Genomic DNA, 12,504 nt, shown 5'->3' on the forward strand with positions numbered 1-12,504 from the left:
AAAAATAAGTCATTGATGTCAAAGTGTTTTTCTTTACTAAACAGCAAATGAATAATAAAAAAATCCTTTCTCATTAATATTTTATGTCAATTTATGTACTTTTTTAACCTTCAAAAACATTTTGTACATAACTTAAACACTTTTGGTATGACACTTCTTTTTAAGTATTTATTTAAAAAAAAAATGTTTGTACTGTAATCTGTGCTATATGGCCCAGATCTGTGAGCTAAGAGTGTTTATTTGGTACCATGGCCGAGCGGTCTAAGGCCACTAAGCTGCTAAAATAAAATATTGGTAGGTTAAAAAGTTCATCATCTGCCCTAGATTTTAAAACAGTTTATCATAATTTCAAGAGTCTTCTCAAAATGTAAAAATAATATGTAAAATTATAAACTATGAGCTATGGAGTCAAGGTAGAAATGTGGCTGAGCGGTCTAAGATGCTCCATTAAGGCTCCAGTCTGTTTGGAGGCATGGGTTCAAATTCCACTGCTGTCATAATTATTTTCAAGATAAAACGACTGTCATTGATGTCAAAGTGTTTTTCTCCACTAAACAGCAAGTCAATAATAAAAAATCCTTTCTAATTAATATTGTCTGCTAATTTTGTACCTTTTTTAAATTTTTGTATTTTAAACACTTTTAACATGACACTTCTTTTCAAGTATTGATTTATAACTACACAATTTTTTCTTGTAATCTTAACTATATGATCCAGAACTCTGAGCTTTGAGTCAAAAGTATCCATGGGGAAGCAAGGGCGAGCGGTCTAAGGCACTGGATTTAGGTTCCAGTCTCTCTGGAGGCGTGGGTCTGAATCCCACTGCTTCCATAATGATTTTACTATGAAAATGTCAGTCAGTGATGGCAATGTGTTTTTCTCCACTAATAAGAACATCAATAATAATAAAGTCCTTTCTCCTCAACATCTGATCAATATGATCCAGATGCATTAGCTAAAAATCAGCAGTGTCTAAGGTGCTGGATTAAAGTTCCAGATTCTTTGGAGGAATTGGTTCAAAACCTACTGCCGCCATAATTATTTTCCCTGAGAAAAAATAAGTAATTGATGTCAAAGTGTTTTTTCTCTACTAAACAGCAAATGAATAATAAAAATATCCTTTCTCATTGATATTTTAAGTCAATTTATGTACTTTTTTAACCTTCCAAAACGTTTTGTACATAATTTAAACACTTTTTGCATTACACTTCTTTTTAAATATTGATTTAAAAAAATGTTTTTACTGTAACCTGAGCTATATGACCCAGATCTGTGAGCTAAGAGTGTCCATGTGGTACCATGGCCGAGCGGTCTAAGGCCACTAAGTTTCTAAAGTAAAATATTGGAAGGTTGAAAAGTTCATAATCTGTCCTAGATTTTAAAACAGTTTATCACAATTTCAAGAGTCTTCTCAAACTTTAAAAATAATATGTAAAATAATAAACTATGACCTTTGGAGCCAAAATAGATATGTGGTAGCATGGCCGAGCGGTCTAAGGTGCTGGATTAAGGCTCCAGTCTCTTTGGAGGCGTGGGTTCAAATCCCACTGCTGCCATAATTATTTTCAAGAGAAAATGACATTTATTGATGTCAAACTGTTTTACTCTACTAAACAGCAAATCAATAATAAAAAATCCTTACTCATTAATATTGTCTACTAATTTTGTACCTTTTTTATGCTTCCCTAACTTTTTGTATTTTAAATACTTGTAACATGACACTTCTTTTCAAGTATTGATTTAAAACAACACATTTTTTTCCTGTAATCTCAACTGATGGTCCAGAACTGTGAGCTGTCAGTCAGACAGGTCCATGGGGTAGCAAGGGCGAGCGGTCTAAGGCACTGGATTTAGGTTCCAGTCTCTCTGGAGGCGTGGGTCTGAATCCCACTGCTTCCATAATGATTTTACTATGAAAATGTCAGTCAGTGATGGCAATGTGTTTTTCTCCACTAATAAAAAAAATCAATAATAATAAAGTCCTTTCTCCTCAACATCTGATCAATATGATCCAGATGCATTAGCTAAAAATCAGCAGTGTCTAAGGTGCTGGATTAAAGTTCCAGATTCTTTGGAGGAATTTGTTCAAAACCTACTGCCGCCATAATTATTTTCCCTGAGAAAAAATAAGTAATTGATGTCAAAGTGTTTTTTCTCTGCTAAACAGCAAATTAATAATAAAAATATCCTTTCTCATTGATATTTTATGTCAATTTATGTACTTTTTTAACCTTCCAAAACGTTTTGTACATAATTTAAACACTTTTTGCATTACACTTCTTTTTAAATATTAATTTAAAAAAATGTTTTTACTGTAACCTGAGCTATATGACCCAGATCTGTGAGCTAAGAGTGTCCATGTGGTACCATGGCCGAGCGGTCTAAGGCCACTAAGTTGCTAAAGTAAAATATTGGAAGGTTGAAATGTTCATCATCTGTCCTAGATTTTAAAACAGTTTATCACAATTTCAAGAGTCTTCTCAAACTTTAAAAATAATATGTAAAATAATAAACTATGACCTTTGGAGCCAAAATAGATATGTGGTAGCATGGCCGAGCGGTCTAAGGCGCTGGATTAAGGCTCCAGTCTCTTTGGAGGCGTGGGTTCAAATCCCACTGCTGCCATAATTATTTTCAAGAGAAAATGACATTTATTGATGTCAAACTGTTTTACTTTACTAAACAGCAATCCTTACTAATTAATATTGTCTACTAATTTTGTACCTTTTTTATGCTTCCTTAACTTTTTGTATTTTAAATTCTTGTAACATGACACTTCTTTTCAAGTATTGATTTAAAACAACACATTTTTTTCCTGTAATCTCAACTGTATGATCCAGAACTGTGAGCATTCAGTCAGACAGGTCCATGTGGTAGCATTGCCGAGCGGTCTAAGGCGCTGGATTTAGGCTCCAGTCTCTCTGGAGGCGTGGGTTCAAATCCCACTGCTGCCGTAATGATTTTACTATGAAAACATCAGTCAGTGATGACAAAATGTTTTTCTCCACTAATAAGAAAAACAATAATAATAAAGACTTTTCTCCTCAATAGCTGATTGATATGATCCAGATGCATGAGCTAAAAATCAGCAGTGTCTAAGGCGCTGGATTAAGGTTCCAGATTCTTTGGAGGCTTTGGATCAAAACCTACTGCCGCCATAATTATTTTTCCTAAGAAAAAATAAGTCATTGATGTCAAAGTGTTTTTCTTTACTAAACAGCAAATGAATAATAAAAAAATCCTTTCTCATTAATATTTTATGTCAATTGATGTACTTTTTTAACCTTCCAAAACATTTTGTACATAACTTAAACACTTTTGGTATGACACTTCTTTTTAAGTATTTATTTAAAACAAAAAAAAATGTTTGTACTGTAATCTGTGCTATATGGCCCAGATCTGTGAGCTAAGAGTGTTCATTTGGTACCATGGCCGAGCGGTCTAAGGCCACTAAGCTGCTAAAATAAAATATTGGTAGGTTAAAAAGTTCATCATCTGCCCTAGATTTTAAAACAGTTTATCATAATTTCAAGTCTTCTCAAAATGTAAAAATAATATGTAAAATTATAAACTATGAGCTATGGAGTCAAGGTAGAAATGTGGCTGAGCGGTCTAAGATGCTCCAGTAAGGCTCCAGTCTGTTTGGAGTCATGGGTTCAAATTCCACTGCTGTCATAATTATTTTCAAGATAAAACGACTGTCATTGATGTCAAAGTGTTTTTCTCCACTAAACAGCAAGTCAATAATAAAAAATCCTTTCTAATTAATATTGTCTGCTAATTTTGCACCTTTTTTAAATTTTTGTATTTTAAACACTTTTAACATGACACTTCTTTTCAAGTATTGATTTATAACTACACAATTTTTCTTGTAATCTTAACTATATGATCCAGAACTCTGAGCTTTGAGTCAAAAGTATCCATGGGGTAGCAAGGGCGAGCGGTCTAAGGCACTGGATTTAGGTTCCAGTCTCTCTGGAGGCGTGGGTCTGAATCCCACTGATTCCATAATGATTTTACTATGAAAATGTCAGTCAGTGATGGCAATGTGTTTTTCTCCACTAATAAGAAAATCAATAATAATAAAGTCCTTTCTCCTCATCATCTGATCAATATGATCCAGATGCATTAGCTAAAAATCAGCAGTGTCTAAGGTGATGGATTAAAGTTCCAGATTCTTTGGAGGAATTGGTTCAAAACCTACTGCCGCCATAAGTATTTTCCCTGAGAAAAAATAAGTAATTGATGTCAAAGTGTTTTTTTCTCTACTAAACAGCAAATGAATAATAAAAATATCCTTTCTCATTGATATTTTAAGTCAATTTATGTACTTTTTTAACCTTCCAAAACGTTTTGTACATAATTTAAACACTTTTTGCATTACACTTCTTTTTAAATATTGATTTAAAAAAATGTTTTTACTGTAACCTGAGCTATATGACCCAGATCTGTGAGCTAAGAGTGTCGATGTGGTACCATGGCCGAGCGGTCTAAGGCCACTAAGTTGCTAAATTAAAATATTGGAAGGTTGAAAAGTTCATCATCTGTCCTAGATTTTAAAAAAGTTTATCACAATTTCAAGAGTCTTCTCAAACTTTAAAATAATATGTAAAATAATAAACTATGACCTTTGGAGCCAAAATAGATATGTGGTAGCATGGCCGAGCGGTCTAAGGCGCTGGATTAAGGCTCCAGTCTCTTTGGAGGCGTGGGTTCAAATCCCACTGCTGCCATAATTATTTTCAAGAGAAAATGACATTTATTGATGTCAAACTGTTTTACTCTACTAAACAGCAAATCAATAATAAAAAATCCTTACTCATTAATATTGTCTACTAATTTTGTACCTTTTTTATGCTTCCTTAACTTTTTGTATTTTAAATACTTGTAACATGACACTTCTTTTCAAGTATTGATTTAAAACAACACATTTTTTTCCTGTAATCTCAACTGTATGATCCAGAACTGTGAGCATTCAGTCAGACAGGACCATGTGGTAGCATGGCCGAGTGGTCTAAAGTGCTGGATTTAGGCTCCAGTCTTTCTGGAGGCGTGGGTTCAAATCCCACTGCTGCCATAATGGTTTTACTATGAAAACATCAGTCAGTGATGACAAAAAAAATTTCTCCACTAATAAGAAAAACAATAATAATAAAGACTTTTCTCCTCAATAGCTGATTGATATGATCCAGATGCATGAGCTAAAAATCAGCAGTGTCTAAGGCGCTGGATTAAGGTTCCAGTTTCTTTGGAGGCTTTGGATCAAAACCTACTGCCGCCATAATTATTTTTCCTAAGAAAAAATAAGTAATTGATGTCAAAGTGTTTTTCTTTACTAAACAGCAAATGAATAATAAAAAAATCCTTTCTCATTAATATTTTATGTCAATTGATGTACTTTTTTAACCTTCCAAAACATTTTGTACATAATTTAAACACTTTTGGTATGACACTTCTTTTTAAGTATTTATTTAAAACAAAAAAAATGTTTGTACTGTAATCTGTGCTATATGGCCCAGATCTGTGAGCTAAGAGTGTTCATTTGGTACCATGGCCGAGCGGTCTAAGGCCACTAAGCTGCTAAAATAAAATATTGGTAGGTTAAAAAGTTCATCATCTGCCCTAGATTTTAAAACAGTTTATCATAATTTCAAGAGTCTTCTCAAAATGTAAAAATAATATGTAAAATTATAAACTATGAGCTATGGAGTCAAGGTAGAAATCTGGCTGAGCGGTCTAAGATGCTCCATTAAGGCTCCAGTCTGTTTGGAGGCATGGGTTCAAATTCCACTGCTGTCATAATTATTTTCAAGATAAAACGACTGTCATTGATGTCAAAGTGTTTTTCTCCACTAAACAGCAAGTCAATAATAAAAAATCCTTTCTAATTAATATAGTCTGCTAATTTTGCACCTTTTTTAAATTTTTGTATTTTAAACACTTTTAACATGACACTTCTTTTCAAGTATTGATTTATAACTACACAATTTTTCTTGTAATCTTAACTATATGATCCAGAACTCTGAGCTTTGAGTCAAAAGTATCCATGGGGTAGCAAGGGCGAGCGGTCTAAGGCACTGGATTTAGGTTCCAGTCTCTCTGGAGGCGTGGGTCTGAATCCCACTGCTTCCATAATGATTTTACTATGAAAATGTCAGTCAGTGATGGCAATGTGTTTTTCTCCACTAATAAGAAAATCAATAATAATAAAGTCCTTTCTCCTCAACATCTGATCAATATGATCCAGATGCATTAGCTAAAAATCAGCAGTGTCTAAGGTGCTGGATTAAAGTTCCAGATTCTTTGGAGGAATTGGTTCAAAACCTACTGCCGCCATAATTATTTTCCCTCAGAAAAAATAAGTAATTGATGTCAAAGTGTTTTTTCTCTACTAAACAGCAAATGAATAATAAAAATATCCTTTCTCATTGATATTTTATGTCAATTTATGTACTTTTTTAACCTTCCAAAACGTTTTGTACATAATTTAAACACTTTTTGCATTACACTTCTTTTTAAATATTGATTTAAAAAAATGTTTTTACTGTAACCTGAGCTATATGACCCAGATCTGTGAGCTAATAGTGTCCAGGTGGTACCATGGCCGAGCGGTCTAAGGCCACTAAGTTGCTAAAGTAAAATATTGGAAGGTTGAAAAGTTCATCATCTGTCCTAGATTTAAAACAGTTTATCACAATTTCAAGAGTCTTCTCAAATTTTAAAATAATATGTAAAATAATAAACTATGACCTTTAGAGCTAAAATAGATATGTGGTAGCATGGCCGAGCGGTCTAAGGTGCTGGATTAAGGCTCCAGTCTCTTTGGAGGCGTGGGTTCAAATCCCACTACTGCCATAATTATTTTCAAGAGAAAATGACATTTATTGATGTCAAACTGTTTTACTCTACTAAACAGCAAATCAATAATAAAAAATCCTTACTCATTAATATTGTCTACTAATTTTGTACCTTTTTTATGCTTCCTTAACTTTTTGTATTTTAAATACTTGTAACATGACACTTCTTTTCAAGTATTGATTTAAAACAACACATTTTTTTCCTGTAATCTCAACTGTATGATCCAGAACTGTGAGCATTCAGTCAGACAGGTTCATGTGGTAGCATGGCCGAGTGGTCTAAGGTGCTGGATTTAGGCTCCAGTCTCTCTGGGGTCGTGGGTTCAAATCCCACTGCTGCCATAATGATTTACTATGAAAACATCAGTCAGTGATGACAAAATGTTTTTCTCCACTAATAAGAAAAACAATAATAATAAAGACTTTTCTCCTCAATAGCTGATTGATATGATCCAGATGCATGAGCTAAAAATCAGCAGTGTCTAAGGCGCTGGATTAAGGTTCCAGTTTCTTTGGAGGCTTTGGATCAAAACCTACTGCCGCCATAATTATTTTTCCTAAGAAAAAATAAGTCATTGATGTCAAAGTGTTTTTCTTTACTAAACAGCAAATGAATAATAAAAAAATCCTTTCTCATTAATATTTTATGTCAATTTATGTACTTTTTTAACCTTCCAAAACATTTTGTACATAACTTAAACACTTTTGGTATGACACTTCTTTTTAAGTATTTATTTAAAAAAAATGTTTGTACTGTAATCTGTGCTATATGGCCCAGATCTGTGAGCTAAGAGTGTTTATTTGGTACCATGGCCGAGCGGTCTAAGGCCACTAAGCTGCTAAAATAAAATATTGGTAGGTTAAAAAGTTCATCATCTGCCCTAGATTTTAAAACAGTTTATCATAATTTCAAGAGTCTTCTCAAAATGTAAAAATAATATGTAAAATTATAAACTATGAGCTATGGAGTCAAGGTAGAAATGTGGCTGAGCGGTCTAAGATGCTCCATTAAGGCTCCAGTCTGTTTGGAGGCATGGGTTCAAATTCCACTGCTGTCATAATTATTTTCAAGATAAAACGACTGTCATTGATGTCAAAGTGTTTTTCTCCACTAAACAGCAAGCCAATAATAAAAAATCCTTTCTAATTAATATTGTCTGCTAATTTTGTACCTTTTTTAAATGTTTGTATTTTAAACACTTTTAACATGACACTTCTTTTCAAGTATTGATTTATAACTACACAATTTTTTCTTGTAATCTTAACTATGTGATCCAGAACTCTGAGCTTTGAGTCAAAAGTATCCATGGGGTAGCAAGGGCGAGCAGTCTAAGGCACTGGATTTAGGTTCCAGTCTCTCTGGAGGCGTGGGTCTGAATCCCACTGCTTCCATAATGATTTTACTATGAAAATGTCAGTCAGTGATGGCAATGTGTTTTTCTCCACTAATAAGAAAATCAATAATAATAAAGTCCTTTCTCCTCAACATCTGATCAATATGATCCAGATGCTTTAGCTAAAAATCAGCAGTGTCTAAGGTGCTGGATTAAAGTTCCAGATTCTTTGGAGGAATTGGTTCAAAACCTACTGCCGCCATAATTATTTTCCCTGAGAAAAAATAAGTAATTGATGTCAAAGTGTTTTTTTCTCTACTAAACAGCAAATGAATAATAAAAATATCCTTTCTCGTTGATATTTTATGTCAATTTATGTACTTTTTTAACCTTCCAAAACGTTTTGTACATAATTTAAACACTTTTTGCATTACACTTCTTTTTAAATATTGATTTAAAAAAATGTTTTTACTGTAACCTGAGCTATATGACCCAGATCTGTGAGCTAATAGTGTCCAGGTGGTACCATGGCCGAGCGGTCTAAGGCCACTAAGTTGCTAAAGTAAAATATTGGAAGGTTGAAAAGTTCATCATCTGTCCTAGATTTTAAAACAGTTTATCACAATTTCAAGAGTCTTCTCAAATTTTAAAATAATATGTAAAATAATAAACTATGACCTTTAGAGCTAAAATAGATATGTGGTAGCATGGCCGAGCAGTCTAAGGTGCTGGATTAAGGCTCCAGTCTCTTTGGAGGCGAGGGTTCTAATCCCACTACTGCCATAATTATTTTCAAGAGAAAATGACATTTATTGATGTCAAACTGTTTTACTCTACTAAACAGCAAATCAATAATAAAAAATCCTTACTCATTAATATTGTCTACTAATTTTGTACCTTTTTTATGCTTCCTTAACTTTTTGTATTTTAAATACTTGTAACATGACACTTCTTTTCAAGTACTGATTTAAAACAACAAATTTTTTTCCTGTAATCTCAACTGTATGATCCAGAACTGTGAGCTTTCAGTCAGACAGGTCCATGGGGTAGCAAGGGCGAGCGGTCTAAGGCACTGGATTTAGGTTCCAGTCTCTCTGGAGGCGTGGGTCTGAATCCCACTGCTTCCATAATGATTTTACTATGAAAATGTCAGTCAGTGATGGCAATGTGTTTTTCTCCACTAATAAGAAAATCAATAATAATAAAGTCTTTTCTCCTCAATAGCTGATTGATATGATCCAGATGCATGAGCTAAAAATCAGCAGTGTCTAAGGCGCTGGATTAAGGTTCCAGTTTCTTTGGAGGCTTTGGATCAAAACCTACTGCCGCCATAATTATTTTTCCTAAGAAAAAATAAGTCATTGATGTCAAAGTGTTTTTCTTTACTAAACAGCAAATGAATAATAAAAAAATCCTTTCTCATTAATATTTTATGTCAATTTATGTACTTTTTTAACCTTCCAAAACATTTTGTACATAACTTAAACACTTTTGGTATGACACTTCTTTTTAAGTATTTATTTAAAACAAAAAAAAAATGTTTGTACTGTAATCTGTGCTATATGGCCCAGATCTGTGAGCTAAGAGTGTTCATTTGGTACCATGGCCGAGCGGTCTAAGGCCACTAAGCTGCTAAAATAAAATATTGGTAGGTTAAAAAGTTCATCATCTGCCCTAGATTTTAAAACAGTTTATCATAATTTCAAGAGTCTTCTCAAAATGTAAAAATAATATGTAAAATTATAAACTATGAGCTATGGAGTCAAGGTAGAAATGTGGCTGAGCGGTCTAAGATGCTCCATTAAGGCTCCAGTCTTTTTGGAGGCATGGGTTCAAATTCCACTGCTGTCATAATTATTTTCAAGATAAAACGACTGTCATTGATGTCAAAGTGTTTTTCTCCACTTAACAGCAAGTCAATAATAAAAAATCCTTTCTAATTAATATTGTCTGCTAATTTTGTACCTTTTTTAAATTTTTGTATTTTAAACACTTTTAACATGACACTTCTTTTCAAGTATTGATTTATAACTACACAATTTTTTCTTGTAATCTTAACTATATGATCCAGAACTCTGAGCTTTGAGTCAAAAGTATCCATGGGGTAGCAAGGGCGAGCGGTCTAAGGCACTGGATTTAGGTTCCAGTCTCTCTGGAGGCGTGGGTCTGAATCCCACTGCTTCCATAATGCTTTTACTATGAAAATGTCAGTCAGTGATGGCAATGTGTTTTTCTCCACTAATAAGAAAATCAATAATAATAAAGTCCTTTCTCCTCAACATCTGATCAATATGATCCAGATGCATTAGCTAAAAATCATCAGTGTCTAAGGTGCTGGATTAAAGTTCCAGATTCTTTGGAGGAATTGGTTCAAAACCTACTGCCGCCATAATTATTTTCCCTGAGAAAAAATAAGTAATTGATGTCAAAGTGTTTTTTCTCTACTAAACAGCAAATGAATAATAAAAATATCCTTTCTCATTGATATTTTATGTCAATTTATGTACTTTTTTAACCTTCCAAAACGTTTTGTACATAATTTAAACACTTTTTGCATTACACTTCTTTTTAAATATTGATTTAAAAAAATGTTTTTACTGTAACCTGAGCTATATGACCCAGATCTGTGAGCGAAGAGTGTCCATGTGGTACCATGGCCGAGCGGTCTAAGGCCACTAAGTTGCTAAAGTAAAATATTGGAAGGTTGAAAAGTTCATCATCTGTCCTAGATTTTAAAACAGTTTATCACAATTTCAAGAGTCTTCTCAAACTTTAAAAATAATATGTAAAATAATAAACTATGACCTTTGGAGACAAAATAGATATGTGGTAGCATGGCCGAGCGGTCTAAGGCGCTGGATTAAGGCTCCAGTCTCTTTGGAGGCATGGGTTCAAATCCCACTGCTGCCATAATTATTTTCAAGAGAAAATGACATTTATTGATGCCAAACTGTTTTACTCTACTAAACAGCAAATCAATAATAAAAAATCCTTACTCATTAATATTGTCTACTAATTTTGTACCTTTTTTATGCTTCCTTAACTTTTTGTATTTTAAATACTTGTAACATGACACTTCTCTTCAAGTATTGATTTAAAACAACACATTTTTTTCCTGTAATCTCAACTGTATGATCCAGAACTGTGAGCATTCAGTCAGACAGGTCCATGTGGTAGCATGGCCGAGCAGTGTAAGGTGCTGGATTTAGGCTCCAGTCTCTCTGGGGTCGTGGGTTCAAATCCCACTGCTGCCATAATGATTTACTATGAAAACATCAGTCAGTGATGACAAAATGTTTTTCTCCACTAATAAGAAAAACAATAATAATAAAGACTTTTCTCCTCAATAGCTGATTGATATGATCCAGATGCATGAGCTAAAAATCAGCAGTGTCTAAGGCGCTGGATTAAGGTTCCAGTTTCTTTGGAGGCTTTGGATCAAAACCTACTGCCGCCATAATTATTTTTCCTAAGAAAAAATAAGTCATTGATGTCAAAGTGTTTTTCTTTACTAAACAGCAAATGAATAATAAAAAAATCCTTTCTCATTAATATTTTATGTCAATTTATGTACTTTTTTAACCTTCCAAAACATTTTGTACATAACTTAAACACTTTTGGTATGACACTTCTTTTTAAGTATTTATTTAAAAAAAATGTTTGTACTGTAATCTGTGCTATATGGCCCAGATCTGTGAGCTAAGAGTGTTTATTTGGTACCATGGCCGAGCGGTCTAAGGCCACTAAGCTGCTAAAATAAAATATTGGTAGGTTAAAAAGTTCATCATCTGCCCTAGATTTTAAAACAGTTTATCATAATTTCAAGAGTCTTCTCAAAATGTAAAAATAATATGTAAAATTATAAACTATGAGCTATGGAGTCAAGGTAGAAATGTGGCTGAGCGGTCTAAGATGCTCCATTAAGGCTCCAGTCTGTTTGGAGGCATGGGTTCAAATTCCACTGCTGTCATAATTATTTTCAAGATAAAACGACTGTCATTGATGTCAAAGTGTTTTTCTCCACTAAACAGCAAGCCAATAATAAAAAATCCTTTCTAATTAATATTGTCTGCTAATTTTGTACCTTTTTTAAATGTTTGTATTTTAAACACTTTTAACATGACACTTCTTTTCAAGTATTGATTTATAACTACACAATTTTTTCTTGTAATCTTAACTATATGATCCAGAACTCTGAGCTTTGAGTCAAAAGTATCCATGGGGTAGCAAGGGCGAGCAGTCTAAGGCACTGGATTTAGGTTCCAGTCTCTCTGGAGGCGTGGGTCTGAATCCCACTGCTTCCATAATGATTT

The 12,504-nt window shown here is 33.5% G+C and overlaps 9 non-coding genes across 9 annotated transcripts; all 9 read left to right on the forward strand.

Moving 5' to 3' along the window:
• Positions 1 to 1,474: 1,474 nt before the first annotated feature.
• On the forward strand, positions 1,475 to 1,556 carry TRNAL-AAG (transfer RNA leucine (anticodon AAG)). Its single transcript has one exon. It is a non-coding gene; the product is annotated as a tRNA-Leu (tRNA).
• Positions 1,557 to 2,543: 987 nt separating this feature from the next.
• TRNAL-AAG (transfer RNA leucine (anticodon AAG)) lies at positions 2,544 to 2,625 on the forward strand. Its single transcript has one exon. It is a non-coding gene; the product is annotated as a tRNA-Leu (tRNA).
• A 247-nt stretch (positions 2,626 to 2,872) lies between these two features.
• TRNAL-UAG (transfer RNA leucine (anticodon UAG)) lies at positions 2,873 to 2,954 on the forward strand. The gene has a single exon. It is a non-coding gene; the product is annotated as a tRNA-Leu (tRNA).
• A 1,697-nt stretch (positions 2,955 to 4,651) lies between these two features.
• On the forward strand, positions 4,652 to 4,733 carry TRNAL-AAG (transfer RNA leucine (anticodon AAG)). Its single transcript has one exon. It is a non-coding gene; the product is annotated as a tRNA-Leu (tRNA).
• A 262-nt stretch (positions 4,734 to 4,995) lies between these two features.
• Positions 4,996 to 5,077, forward strand: TRNAL-UAG (transfer RNA leucine (anticodon UAG)). Its single transcript has one exon. It is a non-coding gene; the product is annotated as a tRNA-Leu (tRNA).
• A 1,696-nt stretch (positions 5,078 to 6,773) lies between these two features.
• TRNAL-AAG (transfer RNA leucine (anticodon AAG)) lies at positions 6,774 to 6,855 on the forward strand. Its single transcript has one exon. It is a non-coding gene; the product is annotated as a tRNA-Leu (tRNA).
• Positions 6,856 to 7,117: 262 nt separating this feature from the next.
• TRNAL-UAG (transfer RNA leucine (anticodon UAG)) lies at positions 7,118 to 7,199 on the forward strand. The gene has a single exon. It is a non-coding gene; the product is annotated as a tRNA-Leu (tRNA).
• A 3,820-nt stretch (positions 7,200 to 11,019) lies between these two features.
• On the forward strand, positions 11,020 to 11,101 carry TRNAL-AAG (transfer RNA leucine (anticodon AAG)). Its single transcript has one exon. It is a non-coding gene; the product is annotated as a tRNA-Leu (tRNA).
• Positions 11,102 to 11,363: 262 nt separating this feature from the next.
• Positions 11,364 to 11,445, forward strand: TRNAL-UAG (transfer RNA leucine (anticodon UAG)). Its single transcript has one exon. It is a non-coding gene; the product is annotated as a tRNA-Leu (tRNA).
• The last annotated feature ends 1,059 nt before the right edge of the window (positions 11,446 to 12,504 follow it).

This window comes from Pseudophryne corroboree, chromosome 3 (genome assembly GCF_028390025.1).
Source record: "Pseudophryne corroboree isolate aPseCor3 chromosome 3, aPseCor3.hap2, whole genome shotgun sequence".
Classification (NCBI taxonomy): domain Eukaryota; kingdom Metazoa; phylum Chordata; class Amphibia; order Anura; family Myobatrachidae; genus Pseudophryne; species Pseudophryne corroboree.